Genomic DNA, 22,798 nt, shown 5'->3' on the forward strand with positions numbered 1-22,798 from the left:
GGTGAGTTTCTGGTACTGTTATGGCCATTAACATTGCCCTTCCCGTAGAAGGCAAAGTGTATAATGTAATTGTGAGTTGTGTTAGTCCACTGTAGATATTAGGAAATGTCATTATGTATTTGGAATACTTTTTAAATTTAAGCTTACTGGGGTAACATTAGTTAACAACATTACATTTCAGGTGTACAGCTTCATAACGTGACGTCTGTATACTCTATCATGTGCTCCCCACCCAAAGTCTAGTCCCTTTGAGTCACCACATATTTGACCCCCTTTACCCTTTTCATCCTCCCCCAGCCCCTACACCCCTCTGGTCACCACCACACTGCTGTTGGGAATACTGTCCATGAGACCACAGTTGCACTCCCTGCGGCACGAAGTCGATAAATACAGTTATAAAGAAAGAATACAAATATTTAGGACTATCAAAACCAACACATGAAACATATTCTATTTACTCATCTACTGTCCAAACTGAGAAACATTCTCCCTGATTCAAATTCAGAGTCAGGGGCTCCCACCTGCCCTTGGCATGTCTGCCAGCACCCTCAGTCCGGAAGGCCTTTACCCGCTGCCTTTCACCGCACTGCTCCGTCCGCCTTCTTTCTTTCTTTCTTTGCCTTGATTCTGAAACTACCTAGCCTTCAAATGTTGCTGTGTCCCAACTTCTAACCTTAGTTCGATTCTCTTGTTATTGTATGACTGCTCCCAGTTTGAAATGTCATGCATGGCGACAAATCTGAATTTCTAGTCTGGATCTCTTTTTCTGATCTCCTAACCCATCTGCGTTAGAATACAAATACAACCACGCTGAAACCAAGTTCATTCATTGTCCTGTTTGTTGTCCATTTCAGTACTGCTGTCTCCTTTTACCTGCCCTTTCTCCTGTGTTTCTTTGTTTTCGGTTTGGGGGCTGGGGGAGACAGCTGATGCTCGGTAACTAGTTTATTTTTTAATTTAATCTTTATTGTATTTTTTCCATTACCTTTTAGTCCCCTTATGCCCTCCTCCACCCAGCAATCACCACACTATTGTCCATGTCCATGCGACCTTTTTCCATTTTGCTCAATCCGTCTACCCTCTAACCTCCCTCCCAGCTGTCATCCTGCTCTCTCTCTATGAGTCTGTCTCAATTTTGCTTGTTAGTTCCATTTTTCATTAGATTCCACATAGGGGCGAAATCATATGGTATTTGTCTTTCTCTAACTGGCTTATTTCACTTAGCATAATGTTCTCCAGGTCCATCCATACTGTCACAAAGCTAAAAATGTTCTTCTTTCTACCGACAAGCAGTATTCCACTGTGTAAATGTCCCATACTTGTTTTATCCACTCATCTACTGATGGACACTTGGGCTGCTTCCATGTCTGAGAAATTGTAAATAACTCTGCAGTGAACATAGGGGTGCGTATGTTCTTTCAAATTAGTGTTTTAGGTTCCTTTGGATATATTCCCAGATGTGGGATCACTGGGTCAAAAGGCAGATCCATTTTTAATTTTCTGAGGAAAGTCCACACTGTTTTCCACAGTGGCTATACCAGTCTGCATTCCCACCAACAGTGCAAAAGAGTTCCCCTTTCTCCACATCCTCACCAGCACTTGTTTCTTGATTTGTTGATGACGGCCATTCTGCCAGGTGTGAGCTGCTATCTCATTGTGGTTTTAATTTGCATCTCTCTGCTGATTAGTGACATTGAACATCTTTTCATACGGCTCGGGGCGGCCCTCCGTATGTCCTCTTTGGAGAAGTGTCTATTCAGGTTCTTTGCCCATTTTTTAATTGGGTTGTTTGTGTTTTTCATGTTGAGTTTTATAAGTTCTTTATAAATTTTGGATATATCCTCTTATCAGATGTAGCAGCGAATATGTTCTCCCGTTCTGTGGGTTGTCTTTCTATTTTGTTGAATATATAGGCTTTAGAGAAGACATCTGGGACTTATTTTTAGCCCTGTCATGCATGATCACTTGTAGGATATTGAGTATAGATGGAGAATGTATGCAGTGTGATTTAATAACAAAAAACAACTGAACTAGAGCAGCTTAAATATCAGCTGGCCCCTACCCCACTCTATTTGCAGTTTTCCTTTCAGTTCCGCCTCTTACCTGTTCTCCATCCTAAGACTAAATCTGTTTCCGGTACCGTAATTGGTTAAGACTCCCATTCATTCTGATTCCAGTCATAACAAAACATGTATGCACTACATCTTCCTTTAAAAAGAGCTTTTATATATTATGTATAACATATATAATCTGAGCATGTCCATCTTTCTCAGACATAAATACACTTAAGTTATAATACCTCTCAGAATATTTACGTACTGGTCCTAATAGATGTGATTGTGTTGGTTTCTAAACCAGTATTATATAAGTATTCCATGCATATTTGAAAGTTATGGGTTACATAAATTCATAGATAGCCATTTCCCTTCAGTAGCTCCTCTTCATTTCACAGTGGGAGTAACAGAAAACCGTTTCCTCTGCTGCATTTCCCCACCACCAGGCTTGCAACGCTGAAGCTTTGGTAGTGGTGGTTTATCAGGGGTCAACTGGATTAAAGCTTACTTTGAAAAGGAAGAGAAGCATATTTAAAGCTACTACTGTTCCTGTTTTTCTACTCAGCAATTTAAGGCCTCAGAGGTTCCACACTGTAGGGAACTCCAACCTAATAGCTAGGCACACGGCCAGAAGAACATTTTATATACCCATCTTAGTTCATTTTCATCGTCCCTAGTGACTCTATCCTGATATCCACCTCCATCCTGATCTCATTTGTTAAAGAACTCACTGCGGAATGTGCGTTTCTGTAGGATTTGGCGTTATATTGTTTGCATTAGCAAACATACCTTTCGGGGTTGGAGGATGGATCAAACAACCCTGGCTAAGTCCTTGGATGCTGGAAAGGGCAGTGATTCGACACAAAGGACTATAATGTGAATATTGACAATATTAATGAAGATTAATAGAGATTAAAGGAATCTCAGCCTTCCAAATATAGCTTCCATAGGAATAACTGCTGGAATAAAATTTAAATTTTGAATGCCTCTTTATTTTTAAAATATCTGATTGATACTACTTATCAGATTTTAAGGACAGAATCATGATCTCTCCTTGTACTGGAAATGATACCAGTGCTAATGTGACTACACAAATATGCTTACTCTCCTTCTATAATGGGGGCTCTGAAGAGCTCCTTGAATCACCAGGGGCCCTCCATAGATCTGTACGTGGCATGTGGGCAGGTTTTTGCTGAAGTAGAGTGTCTTTCAAACCTAAAGTCTACCTGTTACAGTTTTGCTCTTAAGAACAATTCCTATGTGAAATAATTTGCGGGAGTTGTTGTTTTTCCAATTTTTCTTTTTGTTCTGAACTACCATGGTTTCTTTACACAGAAAGTAGTACGTCATTCTTGAGTCAAGAATATGTCTTTACTTGAAACAGGTTTTCCACACACCATAGTGAGACTCTCCCAGGCTGCCATCTTGGAATATGCAAATTTGTTATACCTATGTGGTTATGAATTTTATGTTTTCTGTCAGACTTTTAACCTGCATTCTTCACTGGAAAATGTCAAGGGCCGGGATTCTGTGCGTTTCTCCCTAAAGCTCTTACAATGAAATATTTTGAACCCTTTTTAGAATTACAAGTGAGAACAACGTGATGATGTGTATAGGAGACTAGAGACTATGATGAAGCCACCGTGCTGTCCTGACTTATTTCTGTTCAACATTTACCCCTAACAATTCCAGAAGAAACCTGGCAAATGCATCTTTTCAGGCCTACCATCCTGAGTCCGGGTGGCTTGGTTTATCTGAGAAATTGATCAAAGCATGCCGCCTCAGAAATTGACATTGACAAAACCAGGCGGGTTTCCTCCTGATGGATAATGTGGAATGGGCTGTAACACACTAGGATGTCATCTTCACTTTGTGTCATTAGGACACACAACTTTGTCTTCCCTCACTGCTTTTGCCATCTTAACCCTCATTCTGATATCTGATTGTTATTTTCTTAGTTTTGTTCCATGTGGTATTTATCTGAGTCAGCCTTAAACCTTTCCTTACATAGGACTTTTATAAGGCAATGTGTAATTCTTACAGAGATAGGGGCTGCGTGGTTCGACAGAACCATCACAAACAGGGTAGCCTTAGGAATGATTCCAAAGATGGAAGCTCTCGCAACTCTGCATAAAGGGGTGACTTCTCCATAATGAGTTGCACTGCCTTTAGGAAGAAGAGGAAAGCTTACTAATATAGTGTTCATTGTTATTAGCCAGAAATGAATTGCTCTCTGGAGACTCCTGCTGTTGTTTATATACAAATGCTATGTGTATTAGATAAGCCTTTGATCTAGAAGAAATCCAAGCCAAAAAGATGCAGTCTTTTATAAATCTGGATTAAATGCAGAAGTAATGCCCATCACATGGAGTAACTAAGGTTTTATCTAGTTTTTAAAGCATGCAATTTTGACGTTTAAATGCCTATGATTTGGCCCTGGACACCTGGGTAATGAGAAAGCATATTCTAGTGAAGTCGCACTTACATACTTTTAAAGAATGGCATTTATTTTTTAAAAATAGAATGGTCATTGTTGGCTTTAATAGAGCTTAGCAACTAAAATAGGAATTAGTCATCTTAAAATTCCTGACCAAATTATTTGTTCAGTGTAAAATTAATTGTAACGTAGCGTTGCCAGAAGAGCTTATTACTGAGTTCCCATGTAGTCTCTCTCATTTTCTTCTTTGTTTATAAAGTAAAGAGCAAATTCCTGAGGACAGCAATGGCAACTCGCTCCTTACCCGAGGCATCTGATTTTAGTTAATGCTGTGTTTGTTTTAAAAGCCCCTACCTCAACTTAGGCAAATAGAATCTGCGTTTACCCTGCTCTTCCCCTCCTGCCTTTGAAACGTCTGCAAAGACAGTGCGCACTCATTGTTTCAGACATCTGCTTAGCATACTTCGAAGTGCATGTAAGTTCTTTTTCAGTTTCATTTGAACCCCGGCTGTCTTCACCGAAGTCTGTAATCAATCTGAATTAAGTTGGCCTACTTCTCCTAATAAGTCTCTTATTAAGTTTTGCATCAGCCTCTTAGGGAGACTTAAAAGTTAATTCATGTAGAATTGCCATTTTCTACTAATTCATTTGTCAGCTCTCCAAATTCCAACAAAAACAATCGCAGAGACTATTAATTTGGCTCTTCATAAACAACTTATGTAAGCGTGGTATACATTGGAACCAAGCAAACCATTTCAAACAGTGGGTGGGAGGAAATGAGTTAATGACATTCCGCACCCTTTCTTTTTGCCTGGTTCAGGATGCCTTCCACATTCAAAGCCTAAAGCCACTTCTTAAATAAGAGAATCATCCCTTTGCTTTTTCTTTCATAAATGAGGTAATTACTAAATGAACTTTGCTTAAAGATAGGAGAAAAAAAGCTTTCGAACAGTTGGAAAAGGAACAAGCTCTTTTTCTTATTGAACTTATTTTAATTTGGACTTTTTTGTATTCGTCTGATGGACTGATAAAAGCAGCAGCTGGAATTGGCTGCCATTGTCACTGCATTGAGTCAGAGGTGTACATCTGTCCTTCTGGTCACGGGATAGTTAGAAGGACACGGCTAATCAAAATGTGCAACTAATGAGTTCATCTGACATTATTCTAAAGAAGTATTTAATTAGATAATAAAAATTTCTCCAAAGAATATCATTCTTCCTGCTATTTGAAAGCAACCATATTAAAAACTGATCCTTTAATATGCCAATCATGTTTAGTGAGAATTTATTTATTCCAGAAGTTTTGTTTGTGGCTGGTAGTAATTATAATACTATTCCTGAAGAGTCTTGAGTAATAAAAGGCTATTCAAAACAAAACAAAAAAAATAAGTAATAAATTATCAGCATTAACAGGTCTAACATCTCAATCATTCATTCATTTATGATAAGGTTAAAAACCTATACCCAAAGAAGTCTGATCTCATTATAGAGAGTGAATGTTTAATTTATTTCATGAATAAAATTGTACTGGGAATTGTATGAATGGCATCTTCTGAGGGAACGAGAATTTTTATTAGCTCGTGTGTATGTGTGCAGGCACCTTATTAATTAGAAACGTCTCTAAATGTATGAGTTCCTTATGCAACTGGAATTCCCTAGAAAACGGAAGTAATGGCCTATATATATTTCTATTTTCCTTTGATATCAACCAAACTCGTAACAAGTTTCCAGGCCACGGTCACATTCCTCTCCTTCCATAAGCACAAGAAGGAATGATTTCAGAACAGATAACCCAACGAGTGGGCTTCTGCTATGTCCCTGTCACACTTGGCAATTACAGTCTTCCAAATGGCACAGTTGCTGTTGGCACCAACATTATGCCTCACACAACATACATTACCTAAGTGAAGCGACGGCAATGAACAGATCTGCCTATGAGACTAATGTGGGCCTCGCATTGTAAGGGGGCCGAAGGAGACTAAACTTTTTCATAATAATATTTTAGTTGTATTTAACATTTACTATGGGTTTTTCTATCGACTGGTTTTGCCAAAAGCAGTGCTCCTTGAACTTTTTGAGCGTCAGTTCTTTTAATGGCCAAGGAGATGAAGCCTGGTTAATCTTCCCCTCATACCTGTTCACCCCATTTTTCCAGGAGCCTAAAATGTCTTTGATGTTGTCAGGTCAGAGTCGCTCAAGAAACCAGACGGACACAGCGAGCCAAGGAGCAGGGTTTATTAGCGGGGAATAAGAGGGAAAATGGAGCCAACCAAGGGAGGTTAGGACTTGCTCGGTTGTGCTTAGGGCAGGGTTTTTAAGCACAAAAACCCACAAAGGGTGACTGGTTGGGGTGTCAGAGTCTGACTGGCTAGAGCTGGTTGCTGGGTGCCGTTTCTGCTGACCATTGTTCTTGATGCATCTTGTCAGGCTCAAGTTAAAGCTGCATCCTGTTATGCCGGATAGGCCGACCCCAGGCCCCAAGCTTAGTCGGGCATCTGTCTGTCCTGGGTAGGGCCGGCAGGCAGTGTCCCAGGCAGGCAGTTTCCCAGGCTACAGTTTCCCATGGTGTAGTTTCCCTCCTGGTGATTTTCCATTCCTCCTAGGCCTACCTGGGTCTGTCAGATGTTCCTTGTTTTATTTTTTAAATGTCACATCAATGTTATGACCTTCTTCATAGTGTATTTGTCATGTTTTAATGTGAAGACCTTTTTCTCTAACATGTGAAGTGAGACGAGACCTCCCGGACATTCCGCCGTGGGTCTGAAAGCGTAATTTGAGAAGCACGGTGTGAAAAACTACCCAATTTACACAGGCTTAAGCTCTTTCCATCACCTTCTTTCTTTTATGCCCCCACACACAAAGAGTCGATCCTTGCCATTTCAAATTCACCTTTGGCAGTTTGGTCTGATCCTTGGGACCCAAAAGGCCCATGAGTTGGAGCTCTTTGTAATTTCAAACATGTCTCCTTTGAGGCTTCCGTGCAGCCGTCACTTAATTAAGGGCTCCACTGGTGTTACAGGTCAAGTTCCCTGGAAGCAGACCCTATGAACAGGGGTACAGTGCCCGTGATTTATAGATGGCCCGCTTTCAGGGGCAGCCTGTAGGGGAGTTCGGGAACATAACAATGGAGAAGAAAGAGCCAAGCAAGAGAACACCTCAGGCAAAATCTTGCTTTGTGTCCGGATCCATAAGGAGAGAGCTCTGGAGTATAAACCACCGGGCAGAGTTCTCTTTTCACACCCCAGCCAATCACTGGCCGTAGCCAGCAGTTTGTTAATAAGTATTAATTAGCCCGGAGAAGAGGTAAACACTGATCTGTAGCATTTTCCGCTTGTGGTGTAAATACTCCTACCATGGCCGATTCAAGCTACTGACACAATCTCACTGAAGGCAGAATGGGGAAGAGACACACATAACTGACTCTTGGGCTCTGCGCTAGCACCCCAGGGCTGTGGCCCACCCCTGAGGACATGAATTACCTTGTAGGCCAAGGGAGTGTGTACCTCCTGGGCCAAGGGACTCCCATCAGCAGAGGTCACCTTTCTAAAGAAGAGAGGCAACTGTGAGACATGAATAGCCAGCCAACAGTCACAGCAGCTGGAGGAGAGGTGCCAGGCCAGGAAAAGTGCCCACTACAACTGGCGCGCGTATGCCAGCATGCCTTTTTCAGTGCTGTTTTCTTCTTGTGCATGTAGCAGTTCTTTACAAGTGATGAAAATTTTGTTTCTTTAGGAAAATCCACCCTCCCCTGACCGCACCTCCTATGTACTTATTGGAATTAGTAATAGAACAGTTCGTGAAAAGGTCTCAGAAAGTGATGATTGTTAGTAAGAAAATGGCTTCATACGCTATTTGGGCTTTATAAGTATATAATATGGAAGTGTCTGAATTGATTATATACTTTTTGCTCTGAAATTTTGACATAAATAATGGCCTACTCTTCCTGAATGTCTCCTGTGAAAGATATTCCATTACTCATTCCAACTCCCCTATTGGCAGTTGCTTCAGATGACTTTGAGCTAAACTTGCCTTCCCACTCTTCGTACTTTAAAATTAAGGCATTTGGTCACATAATTTGTATGCTGTTTGAATGTTACCACATGTACCAGTAACAGCAATTAAATTTACAAATTCTCTTCATAATTTCCTACTAAACAGACTGATTATACACAAGTGCTTTGAAGACTTTTCTGCAACCAGGACATTTAGAATACTTAAGATTGATCAACCTTTTAAAATTGAAACTGCTTGCTCGTTATGAAGAGTGGATAGCCTAGCTAGGAGTTCCTACCTTGTGTGACTTCTCTTGTCAGCCCACAGCGGATCTGTGTCCTGGGTGGAGGGTATGTGTTTGTGTGTAGAAATGGAGAACGATATGGGGTAAAACTGCAAGAGCAAGTAGGAGAAAGTAGGCAATAGTTTGAACTGCATTCATCGGGGCAAGAGGGTGTTTTGCCCCAAGTATGGAGCAAAATCACTATGTTTCAATGCCTGTGGAAAAGTTCATGGTTGGGGTATAGGGTGAGTGGTGCATGTAATGAGAAGTATGGGATAAATATAACAGAAACAAATGTCTTAAAATATACTTGAATGTTAAACAGGAAACACTCAAAACAAATTTCCCCCCTCTTTCTTGAATCCTGGGGGTGGGGGGGGGCGGGGCGGGGGATGGAAAGAAAGGAAATTTTACATTAAAAGTAATTGGATTCATGTTCAATGTAAAATTGAAATAGCTATGTATAAACCCACTCAAATCGAGTGTATACTAAATAATTGAGTTTACTGAATTAGGTAGAGTAAGGAGACATTGGTTTTCAATGTTTGCGGAGATTGGGCCACATATCATTGTTATGTTTTTGTTTGTTTGTAAACTTCAATACTTATTAAGTTTCCACAGTGTGTTCAGCCCTGAAATGTTAAAGTCTCTTAACCAGAATGAGCCTGGAGAATCGAACACTAAGATAAATTTCTATTTCCTTTTAAAAATTGATTTTTATGATAAACTTTTTTCTTCAGATAGTTAAGAGCTTGCCAGTCCTGCTTCCAAACACACTTGTTTGTATAGGTCGTGTTCCCTGGGATTCCGCAGTATTACGGACACAGCGGGCTCATTCAGAACTTTCCCCCATCAGATATTTAAATCCTCTTGTTGATCTTCACATGGCAAGTTAGCAAAGAGAGTAAAGTCAGTTTATCAACAATGTATGCCAAAGTATAGTAACTAAATAGAAACTAATATGAAAAAGGAAAATAAGCAATAATATTGGTTTATTTAATTTTTTTATGGTTGTTCAACTATAGTTGTCCCCATTTTGCCTCCACTACTCTCCCCCCACCTACCCCCACCTCCCACAGTCAATCCTACCCCCCCGCCCCATTGTCTTTGTCCATGACTCCTTTATACATAGTTTATTTTATTTTTTTTAGAACCAGTGACAAACCACCACCAAGTTTCATTTCATGTACTTATTTTCCTACTTTAAAACATTTTAACCCAATTTGGAATCTGTCCAATTGCTGTGAACCTATATCCTATTAGATCACATTACGTAATACCCATTTAATTGCTCTGTGGAGCAAGGCCGCACCCAACCACATCTCACTCACTTCACTTACTACTTGTCAGCTGGCCGTCAGTCTCCGCATATTTCCAGCAGGGACAGAGAACGGCTTATTGTTTCCAGGCTGCACAGATCCCACGCTAGAATCACCACAAGGGTTAGCCCATAACATGACTTTTGTGCATCTAATATAGTATAAGATTAAAAGAAATACAAGCTAAATAAATGAGCATGAGTTCAATAGATGCTTTAGCTTACAGCAGGGAATGAAGTAGTACCACTGGAACCACCCTGCATTTTGTTGCCAAGGTGAAAGGAAGATGTTTTCCAGGGTGTCTCAGTGTGACAGTAGCCTGTGGTTTGGGCTTCAATGTCACATGCAAGATGGATCTGAGTGAAATCTGACCCACTCTGACTTCCAAAAAAAAAATCTTGAATTTGTCGAGAAAAGATTTTTTTTTTTTAAGATGTTCAACCCTTTCTTCAACTGAAATAGTATTCTTCTTTAGGTAACCAACACTGAATCACTCCCACAGATCTCCGAGAATACCGTCATACTCCCTTCTTGAAAAAGAAAAACATCTATTGCTATTAAAATATGATATCTTTGTTAGTTGAATACTCGTCACTCATAAAGGGGAGATTTGGCCAGTGACTTTGAATTCTTTTGAAATAATACTTGAGTACACTTCAAATATTATCAGACAGCTTGATACGTGGACACACTTGTGTAAGGAGTAATGGATTCATCATTTGCATGTACTTACGTGGACATTATCATGATAGCAGTTGTCATAACAGAACGTAATAGGACATGAAGTTAGGTCTTACATTAAGATGTGATCAGACAGATTTGAGGAATATTTCAAAGTCCTCAATAGATGACGACAAAAATGAAAATTTGAGTAAACTGTTGACACCGCTTAAGAAGCTAGATTTATCTCACACATACACACATCCAGGTAAGAGTAATAACCACTAACATTGGTTCGAAGCAATACATAAGACTTTGTTTTCAGGCCAGGAATATGATGAAACGAAGATGAGCCATTGGTTTAAAATTCCCAGTCTTAGTTCTCAACATGCTGTTGCATAGATTTCACTGAAGAAAATCCAGTCTATGCTCATTTCATTTGACTTTAAGTAGATGCGTATCTCGTTCTTCTGTTGTTCCATTTGTAAGGTAGAAAGGCTTTTTTGGAAAGACTAAATAAAAACGTGTATTAAATTCAAGAGCTACAATCATCTGAAAGGAAAAGTAGATGTTGAAGGGCATTCTACAATCCTTTTCAGCCCTCTTCCATTGAATTATTTTTATCTCAGCTCTTAGAGAATTTATATGCATCTCTAATTCAGTTCTGCTATAGTATGTCTAAATTGATAACAGTATATTAAATGGCAAATCAAGTGAGCAAAGATCCATTTTGTTTTAATAGTGAGCATCTTCCCCGTAGAACTCAAATTCAATAACTGTGCCTAGTATAAAGCAAACTTAATCTAGCATATTGCACAGGTAACTCACAGCCCTAGACTCCTGTGTTCATTCATCGTGAGTTATAGATGCAAAGGTAGTTTAATTTGATTTCATGGAAAAGAGAATCTGTTGGTAACTACTATATACAATACCATAGTTTATCCTGCATTTTCTTGGTCAGAATGTTGCATTTTATAACTGTGGAATTTGTAAGCTTCTAAAAGCCTATGCAATAACAATCATCATTTAAATAAAATTTTATCCATTAGAGTTAAGCTGCACAATCATGGGGACTTGGTCTGCTTAGTGAGCTGTTATGTCCCTGGCGCCTGGAACATTCCTAGCATATACTAGTTGCTCAATAAGAGTGTTTTTTGACTGGTGAATAAATAAGCATGCATAAAAGCACAAGGAAAAATGCTCTCTTTCACATGCATAAGACCTATAAAAATTATTTGACAGAGAATGTTCTGCCATGTGCTCCCACCCTGTTTGTGGCCAGTGTTACTCCTTGGCCGAAGCTCTGAACACTCATTGTCACTCCTTTCCGAAATGACCACCAGCTTACACCGATCTCCCGGAGATGTCGCAGATGAACATGCCACACCCCGATGCGCATGCGTTTCCTGTGTGGATGACCTCAGTCACCTTAACCCCTCAGGGCGTCTCTCGTGACCCGCCTCAGCATTCTTCTTTTCACTTTGCAAACCCCATGTCACAACTTCTCATGGCAAAATTGCTTTGGTGTTTTGTTTTGTTTTGTTTTAAATAACCCACTCAATTGTGCATGCCTGACAATGACTCTGAGTGTGTTCAAAGTTCCATTTTCCCAGTGCATAATAGACATATGCATACTACATATATGCATAGTACATAATTGATGTAAAGTAAGTGTTTTCAAGTGAGTAGTAATTAAATCTAACTAAAAGAGTTTCCGAGAGACTCTGCCATAACCCTGCAGAAACTTTCATTATCGGCATCGCACAAGCCAGCTCATTCAAATCCACCGCAGTCTTGCTCCAAGAAAATGCTTGCAATTTGGCTTCCACGACTGCCCTGTCTTTTATGCTTCAACTTATTAAAGACTGTTTGCTTTTTCCCAAACACATTAAGCTTTCCTACCTCTGACCCTTTGTTCAAGCTCTGGACAAATATCTTTCTTGCAAGAGGCTTATCTCATTGCTAACATTATGGGGCTATCACGTAGATTCTCAACAAAACGGAGATGCACCCTCTTCCCATAAGATCGAGTCCTGGATTCTGCCAAATATGGAGGGACTATTATGTGGAGCTGAGACACAGGCTGCAGTCTGCAGGCTGAATGACTACATCCCTGTGCCTTTAGTATCACTTTTTGTCTCTGGAGGAGACATTCTCGACAATAAATTATGTCATTGAAACATGTACTCTTTTTTAATAGAGAGGCGACTGCATTCTATTCCAGCATCAGTTTTCATCGTGATAGCCCGAAGGCAAAATATTATGCTGTTTCTTTCCATTGTCTTCCTTACATTCAGATTTCAGGGCAATTCTTGTACGTTTTCGTATTTGCACCTGATTACTTTTGACGAGCAAACTGAATAAGAATATAAGTAATGAAACAGAGAACTAATGACCTAGATATAGCATAATCAGGATGACTTAGGGTAGCTTAAATGAAAAAAAAAAAGATTTTAGGCAAACAGTGTGATCTTTGAAGGCATGAAGCAATTCAGTGCTTTTCTTTGCCAAGCAATTATCAGTAATTATATTTTAACTGAGGTTTCCCCTCCGAGTCACCACAGTTCCAAATCTGTGGCACTAAAAGAATAGCAATTAACTGCTGTGTGTTTTCCTTAAAGAATGCTCATGTTTTCATGAAAAATCATCTTGTTTCTGTTCGTATTATCGAAAAAGAGTACACACCCAAACACAAATAAGCCTCCATTTTTGAAATCCTTTCCTATTTGCACTCATCATAATTCTTCATCTTTTAGATCATGGCTTCACCGTGAAGCTTATAACCCCAACATTCTTAAAATAAAAGCTGAATTATAGCTTCACCACACTAACAGGGGCCGGCTTCTTTCTTTTTTTATTCACGTTGTCCATGTTGCCAGGGGGCAGCTAGTGGCCAATAACTTAATGACACCGGGGTAGGAAAGGGTAATCCCCTTGTCTCAGGACGGGGCCGACTAGGCTGTAATTTGTGCTCCAGAGCTCCCTGTGGGACCAGGCTGGTGCCAGTCCCCAGCCAAGACCTCATCCTTACTTAGCTTTCTTACCCTGTCCTCCCGCTTCTCTCGCTGCCTCCCCTTCTCTTAAGAGCACTCAGTCAGACTCTGCTTCTCGGAAACCAGCCTAAGGCAGTAACTATCAGGGACAAGAGCTGAACCTACATCCTGGTCACCACACTGGGCAGGGAAACAACCAGAATAAAGAGCTAAAAGTTACAGACTACCGGTGGACGTGTCCAGGCGTGATGCATTTCATGAAAAGCTTGCCTACATCTTATGTTATGTTTCTTTGTTATCGGTCCAACCACAGTTGAGCAGCCCATTTCCCCCCTACTGGTATTTCAGAGGCTCCAGGAGGCCTCCGGTCCTCTGGGCAAAGCAGAATAGGGTCTTTGACCATCTTGGCCCCAGTGGCAGGCACTCAGTTTCATCAGGATGATATTCCCATCCAGAAATGCAGAAGCTGCAAAACCTGCCCCCAAATCCCGGGTACCTGAGCTCCAAGAGGCCTTCGCTGAGCCACGTGTAGCACCAGTGCTGGTACTAATAGCTGTATTTGCAGACACGATTTCTATTTCGTCCCCCTCATCTCCTCACTACGGCAGCATGAAGAAGGCCGGGAATTTTTCCTAGCACCTCCTCTTTTTAGGCCCTTTTTCAGTTCACAAACATTCGTTCAGTAGAGTTTCACTGTGTAGAGAGAAGCACAATTAGTCACTAGTTCAGTTTTTGAGGAGCATGCATAATGTAAATTTCTCTGCACGGTGCCTGGAGCTCTAGAATGACCTTTCATCATCAGACCCTACTCATTTTGCATTCCTAGCAGGTGAGATAGGACCGTGATGTATTACTCGGCTGAGGCTTCAGGAAGAACGTGTACTATTGCTAAGAAGGGAAGTTGGCCAGACTTTCAGTAGAACCATTAATATATGAATAAAACACTATGTATATATATGTGTGTGTTTGTGTGTGTGTGCGTGCGCGTGTGTGAGATGTACCTGTCACAATTTATAAATAAACTCAAAAATGGCAGAGCTCATTCAAGCCTCCCAGCATCCCCTCTCCTTGTCACATGCGTGTGCTCCTGCGGTAGTCTTTTTGGGTTCTCTGGCACCTCCACCATTGCACCCTCGCCTTTTCTCTCCATCCCTAAGCCTTATCTTGCTTCACTTTCCCTCTTCCTAATCCAGTTTAGACTCCACAGTCTGTTTTTCAATCACATTCCAGCTGAAAGTTCAACTGCCTTGTCCCTAAGTGTTCAATGCCACACCCCCCTGACAAAACCCCCTGACAAAGCTCCTGGACCAACTATTTTCTCCAGGCTTGCATGGGACACTGTTGGAGAAAGAGAAAATTGGGCAGATTGGTTCTGCAAAAACATATGAGTCCTCAGCCTCAAAAGGGCCCTCAACCCTGACTGGCAACCTCAGTAGTTTCTTAGGCCCCCTCCATCTCACAGTCTCTGTCACAACTAATTCCAGTGTCCCCACGTACCCTTGAATCCTGCTTACATTCGGCGGGTGTACCTCACACACCAATGCTACACCAAGTCTGTTGCTTCTGTGGAGGCTAAAAAAACATAAGTACTTTTTTCTCTCACCTTCTACGTTCTTCTAGCCAGGCTAACTATCAAATTAACAGAGACAGATGAACAAGAGAGAAATCAAACTTTAATATGTGCGTATGGGGAATTCACATAAACATGAAAATTCTGAAGACAGAGAGGCAAAGTTGGATATGAAAGGCATTATTGGACAAAGCAGAAAAGCAGGACCTGTGGGGGCACAGGGGTTTTAGATTTCAGAAGTGAGAATGGGCGATGTACTGGTAATTGAGGAAGCGGGGAACACACCTGGCAGCCAAAATCCCTGCTAGGAAAGCCAGAAACAACGGGACATGGGGGGCTCTCTCACTAACAGGCCCCTGCCTGAAGCCCTCCCGTTTGCCATACTTAACTCAAATTAGGCCTAGGTGGCATCCTAAAATCTCCTTCCTGAGGCTGGTTTCTCTGTCCGAATCTCTTGATCAGGAAAGGGGGAAAGATCAAAAGTTCTTGCTAAGTATTTTGTCTCTTTTTTTTTTATTGTGATTTATTGATGATGCTATTACAGTTGTCCTGATTTTTCCCCCTGTCCCCTCCACCCCCACTCCCTCAGGCAGTCCCCCCACCATTGTTCATGTCCATGGGTCATGTGTATGAGTTCTTTGGCTTCTCCATTTCCTGTACTGTACTTTCCATCCTTGTGGCTATTTGGCAACTGCTTGTACTTCTTAATCCCCTCACCTCTTCACCTATTCCCCGACACCGCCCTTCCATCTGGCAACCAACAAAACGCTCTCCACATCCATGATTCTGACTCTGTTCTTGTTTGCTTAGTTTGTTTTTTAGATTCAGTTGTTGATAGATATGTATTTGTTGCCGTTTTGTTGTTCATAGTTTTGATCTTCTTATTTTCCTAAATAAGTCCTTTTAACATTTCATATAATAATGGTTTGGTGATGATGAATTCCTTTAGTTTCTTTTTGTCTGGGAAGCCCTTTATCTGCACTTAGATTCTAAGTGATAGCTTTGCTGGGTAGAGCGATCTTGGCTGTAGGACCCGCTTCTCATGACATTGAATATTTCTTGAAAACCCCTTCTAGCCTGCAGAGTTTCTTTTGAAATCAGCTGACAGTCTTGTGGGAATTCCCCTGTAGGGAACTACTCTTGTGGCTTTGAAGATTCTCCCTTTATCTTTAACCTTTAGCATTTTAATTATGTGTCTTGGAGTGGGTCTCTTTGCATGCATTCTTGTTTGGGACTTTCTGTGCTTCCTGGGTTTGCATGTCTATTTCCTTCACCAAATTAGGGAAGTTTTCTTTCAGTATTTTTTCAAATAGATTTTCAATTTCTTGCTCTTTCTCTTCTTCTGGCACCCCTGTGATGCAGATGTTGGAATGCTTGAAGTTGTTCCAGAGGCTGCTTACACTCTCCTCATAGTTTTCTGGATTGTTCTTCTTTTCTTCTTCTTCTGATTGGTTGTTTTTTGCTTCCCTTTGTTACAAATTGGTGATTTGATTCTTGGCCTCATCCAGTCTACTGTTCTTTCCCTGTGAATTGTCCTTTATTTCAATTAGGGAATCCTTTGTTTCTCACTGGGTCTTTTTTATGCTGTTGAGGTCCTCACTAAGTCCTTGAGCATCCTTATAACCAGTGTTTTGAATTCTCTTTCTGATAGATTGGTTATCTCCATTTCGTTTAGCTCTTTTTCTGGAGTTTTTATCTGTTCTTTCATTTGGTCCATGTTTCTTTGTCCACTTGTTTTGGCAGCCTCCCTGTGTTTGTTTCTATGTATTAGGTAGAGCTGCTATGACTCCCTATCTTGGTAGTGTGCCCTAATGTAGTAGGTGTCCTGTAGGGTCCAGTGGCACAGCCTCCCCTGTCACCCAAGTTGGGTGCTAGAGGTGCGCCCCTCATGTGGGCTGAGCACACCCTCCTCTTGTAGTTGAGCCTTGGTTGCTGTTGGCAGATGAATGGGAGGGATTTACCCAGGACAGTCAGCTGCAAGGACTGGCTGTGACCACTGACCGCCAACCTCCACCCTCTGTGGAGGATCACTGTGCAGGGACAGGGTGGCGATGCTCTGACATGGTCTGGACCTGTCCACTGGGTACGCAAGCTCTGGGGTCTCCGGGGTGGTGCAGGCTGAGGCCAACCCCCACCTGTGTTTTCCCCGGGGCCATCCTGCCTGAGCTATAAAGCAATCTGAGAAGGCTGCTACTTGTGCTGGGCTTGGAGATCCCCAGGTGAAGCCAAGCTGTGAATCTAGGCTAGCTGCTGCCACTGCTGGGCCTGGGGCCACTTAGCAAGCGGTACAGGGGCTAGGGGCTCACTGAGGCTGGCTGTTGCTTATTTGATAGGGTTTAGAAAGTTGTGAAATATGAGCCAAGACTGGCCATTCATATGGAAAAGTCTCTGTTAACAGCCTGGGTGAGTTTGTAAGTTAGATGGACAGAGCCTCAAGGGATCTCCAGGGCAGGACAAAGAGTGTTAGGCAGATTGATGGAGTTTCAGATATGGCACCTGCCTGCAGGCTCTGTGGCTCTATGGAAGGGGGGTTCAGAAGAGAGTCAATGGCCTCTGTCCACCTTTCTGTCTGGGAGACAGCTGGCCCCTACCTCTCACCTTGATGCCAGACACTTCATTTCCTCCCTGTACGCCACTGGTGCCTTTCAAGCTACTACCCTGGTGCTGGAGCTCAGAGGGAGTGAGTCTGAGTCAGTGAGTTGTGTGTGGGTTCTTTAAGAGGAACTGCATGGGACTCCAGAATTTTCTTCCACTGACTCAGTCCCCACTGGTTTTTGCAGCCAGAAGTTATGGGGACTTATCTTCCTGCCACTGAAATCCTGGGCTGGGGGGCCTGATGTGGGACTGGGACTCCTCACTCCCGAGATACCCCTCCCAAATTTTTATCCACAACACATGGGTGTGGGACCAGCCTATTCCGCACCCCTCCTACCAATCTGGATGGATGTGGTTTCTTTAATTCAGCTGTTATCAGACTTCTATTCAACTTGATTTCATAGTTGTCAGACTTCCATTCAACTTGATTTCTGATGGTTCTAAGTGATGGTTGTTCTATATCTTAGTTGTAATTTTGATGTGGTTGTGTGAACAGGCGAACCATGTCTGCCTACACCGCTACCTTGACTGGAAGTCAGTGTTTTGTTCTTAATAAACAGCTTAAATCAATATCCCAAAAAGCACCTTCAGTGTGGCAAAATTTTGATCCCTTCACTTCATTCTTCACAGAGGAATTGGAGGCCCTCAAAGGAGAAGTTAATTAACTTACTCTCTCCAGTCCTCCAAACTGACTTTCTTCTGTGCCTTGTGGAATTGTCCATTGCCTATCTCATTAAAACTGCTCCCTTAAAAATAATGTTCCCTCGTTAATAGACCACTCCTTTCTTTTGCTGCAAAGGGGATGATGACAAAAATTCTAAATCTATATTTGAAGAAATCTTCAACTACACAAGGATAAGCAAAGATCTGATGAGCAATTTAATTTCATAAAAAGAAGAAAAACTTGACACATCAGACTAATATATCATTCTAAACCAGTACTTTTATATCTATAATCAGAGAACATTTAATGAAGTGAAAATTCCGCCTGCATGAAACTAGTCATAATAAAATTAGACTTGGTTTGCTCTTTCATGAAGAACATATTCCAGATGTTTAAGTGATTCAAAGAAAACCCACAGTATAATGGGTCCCTTCAGTGTTTTCTCACTGCTTTCAAACTAGAATAAAAATCTACTGGAATGCTGGTAGTATTTAAACAGCCCATCACAATGTTCAGAGTGAACTGTACTTTTTGACAGTTTGTATTTGGTATTTAATAATTTAAAGATAAATTTATATGTGCAATATTGAAAGCTCTAATATTTGAAATGTAGCCAAGTGCAATGTTACACCTCTGAAATGGTACCTGTATTCACTGTTTACATCAAGTGTCCTGAGATTCTGTGTTGAGGGGGCCATACTTCTTGTTATGTACACTTCTGGGCACTGACAGCCCACAGCAGTTAGCCAGCCCCACATGCTATGGGGTCGCCACTGGAACCTAAGTCAAGTGCCAAAATGGCCGCTGACTGGAACAGTCTCCTGCCTCCTTTTCTTTTTTTTTTTTTTTGTTTCCCTACCAGCAGCATTATCTCCTTTCCTCCATCTTCATGTGCCAAGTGCCCTGATGATGACTTTTTGCTGGTTATAGTTCTTCAGTCTGCTCAGGCCCATCGCCATATCTGCCCAGACCGAACCTTCACACCAAGCTCTCTCTTATCAACTAACCTTCTCCCAAAGCTCCATTTATCTTGACAGAAATTTAGGCATTCAAATTACACTAGACAGATGGCTCATTTTGTCCTTAATTGACGATAATACTGGTCGCAGTGGCAATGGTAGTAAAATAGTTGTAGTAAAAGTTTCTTGTAGGTGCTCATTCTTCCAATTCAATTAGGACCTAGAGTCCAACCATTAATTGAAAAAGACGGTTAAATCAGGGAATCATAAAAACTACATCTTAAACATTTTATTCCATCTTAAAACAGTCATCAATATTTTAATATTGTATGAAGGGTATTTTTTTTCCTTTGAATGTAGATTCACTGATTACAGTTCTCCATATATCATACTGATAATGCAAACTTTTTGATTTCCACTTTCTTTAATGTAGAGAGTCCGTCAGGCAACAGGAGAATCATCCTGAATACAGAATCCTTCTAAATTGTTTGGATTATTTTTCCAATCTTTTATGGTCTTATCTACATCTAATCCAACAATACTTCTTTTCCTTTTAAAGTTGAGTATCCATCTCAGTTAATAATAACTCAGAAATAATAACTCATTTTTAGACTCATATTTCTTTGGTTAGGGAAATCTTTAACGAAGTTATGGAATTGCAATAGTAACTTGCAATAGTGGGTTTGAGAGCGCAACTGACTACTGTAACATACACACAACTGACAAGTAATGAGAGCCGAAGACCATGGGTACTGACAGATGCCTCTAACATTTTACTTAGAGGTTGTTAGAGGTTCCAGCCAGTGTGTTTCGCAGAGGAATGAAGACTCTGGTGAGTCTTAAGTGGAGATGAGTTAAGAGAACTTCTACTACAATTGCTAGATATGAGTGCAAAAAAGAAGCCACAAGGTCCCACGACAGTGGAGAAAGAAAGAGAGAGAAGGAAAAAGGAGGTGGTGGAGGAGGAGGAGGAAGAAGGAGGAAAAAGGAAGAGGAAGAGAGGAAAGGTGAAGGGAGAGCGAGTGACATGATGAATTATGAGTGCTGGAACTTGGTTTTTAATCCCCTTTGGCCTCCAAACCATTGATGCAGAATAAAAATCTGTGTCCACAAGATAAAATATAACAAAAGAAAAAAAGAAAAGAAAAGAAAAGAAAAATCTGGGTCCAGGGCTGTGAGGGAGAAAGTGAAAATCAAAATATTCTAACAAGAGACATTTGAAGATGTAGGTTATGTAATCCAAACAGAACTGAAATGTAGATATGATTTCACTGAGATGGATACTCAACTTCATCGCCCCACGAGGGAATGCAGATGATTAGCACAGAGAGCTAACCAGCACTGTCAGGCTGTGCCTGGCCCTCCTGCAGTCTCTACAGTGGCTTCCCATTTACAGTTCCCACCCATCCGATATTTATTGGTGGCTACTAGAAACACATGTTATTCTCCAGGAGAGAGTGGTTCCATTTTGTAATCATTGTCCTCATCTAGGTTTCCCCGTTGTCATTTCAGAAATGTTTTCCAACTTCTCTGTTATGCAAAACAGAGTGATTGTGCTTCATTTACTTAGAAGGAAATGAAGTCAAAATATCTACTATCCATCCCTATAAAAACCTTTAGTTTCAGACTGATTCCCATGGCATTCCACTGATATGAAGATGAATACATCAGAGAGGATTTTTTGCATGTGTGTGTTCAGTCAGAAGGGTGTCTTTTGTTTTTCTTTGTTTTAATTTGTATAGATATACAGTTCACATACCATAAAATTGACCCTTTGAAAGTGTACGATTCAGCAGTGTTTAGCATATCCACAAGGTTGTGCTCTCATCACCACTGTCTAATTCCACAGTATTTTCATCACTCCCAAAGGGAACCCCGTGATTCTTAATACTTTAATGACCACTTAAAAGAACTGTAAGTTCAACAAAGTGGTTATCACAGCGACTACTGTTGCTTAAGAACTATGTAAGAGTCTTCTGCTCCATACAACACCACATTTTAGTGGTGAGATATTCGGGTTGATTTGAGGGGATTAGTCGATCTCTCTTTTTTTTTTTTTTCAAAAGAAATTTTTTTATTGTTGTTCAAGTATGGTTTTCTGACTTTCCCCTACCTCTCCCCATCACCACAGCCTTCCCCACCTCCCTCCCCTGTTTCCACCCCCCACATTGTTTTTGTCCGTGTGTCCTTTGTAGTTGTTCCTGTAAACCCTTCACCCTCTTCCCCCATTATCCCCTCCCCTCTCCCCCTTGGTCACTGTCAGCCTGTTCTCAATTTCAGTGTCTTTGGTTATATTTTGCTTATTTGTTTGTTTTGTTGATTGGGTTCCAGTTAAAGGTGAGATCATGTGGTATTTGTCTTTCACCACCTGGCTTATTTCACTTAGCATGATGTTCTCCAGTTCCATCCATGCTGTTAAAAAGGGTAGGGGCTCCTTCTTTCTCTCTGCTATATAGTATCCCATTGTGTAAATATACCACAGTTTTTTGATCTACTCATCTGCTGACGGGCACTTAGGTTGCTTCCAGCACTTGGCTATTGTAAATTCTGCTGCTATGAACATTGGGGTGCATAGGTTCTTTTGGATTGGTGTTTCTTAGGTCTCTTAGGGTATAATCCCAGCAGCAGAATTGCTGGGTCAAAAGGCAGTTCCATTTTCAGTTTTCTGAGGAGACTCCATACTGTCTTCCACAGTGGCTGCACCACTCTGCAATCCCACCAACAGTGCACTAGGGTTCCCTTTTCTCCGCATCCTCTCCAACACTTGTTTGTTGCTTTGTTTATGATGGCCATTCTCACCAGTGTGAGGTGGTATCTCATTAGACAATCTCTTCTGGAATGTACACACTGGTTCCTTCCATTGGGAGTGGGAGGGAACCAGAATTATAGATGAGGTCAGTGTAAACTGCTTTTTACCAACTCAGTGAACCAGAGAAATAACACCTGCCCAGATCAAGCAAGTCAGAGCAACATTACAGCCAAGTCGGTGACGCTGTCCTTGTGCACAGACATTACATTACACACAGTGTCTCCTAAGTGAGGGAGTTTGTCCCTTAGAAATTGCTCATTGGAACATTTGGACGCCATGCATCATGTTAAAGATCCATAAATGCCATCTCAATAGTGTAGATATGATGCATGGTAATCTCCTCCCCATGTCTGCATAGGGTTCTTCTGCTCAACAGATCGGCCTGATGGATTGCATCAGAGAATCCCAATCTAGTGCTTTAGCAACAGCTGAGAAGCCCCATGGGAGCCTCTTCAGTCATTGC

General features: G+C 41.3%; 1 protein-coding gene across 8 annotated transcripts in view; it reads left to right on the forward strand.

The window, feature by feature from the left end:
* The window catches only part of DMD (dystrophin), a 1,965,474-nt gene that overhangs the window by 1,644,662 nt on the left and 298,014 nt on the right, over window positions 1–22,798 (forward strand). The gene's annotated exons all lie outside the window — the stretch shown is intronic.

Source organism: Desmodus rotundus, chromosome X (assembly GCF_022682495.2).
Source record: "Desmodus rotundus isolate HL8 chromosome X, HLdesRot8A.1, whole genome shotgun sequence".
Classification (NCBI taxonomy): Eukaryota; Metazoa; Chordata; class Mammalia; order Chiroptera; family Phyllostomidae; genus Desmodus; species Desmodus rotundus.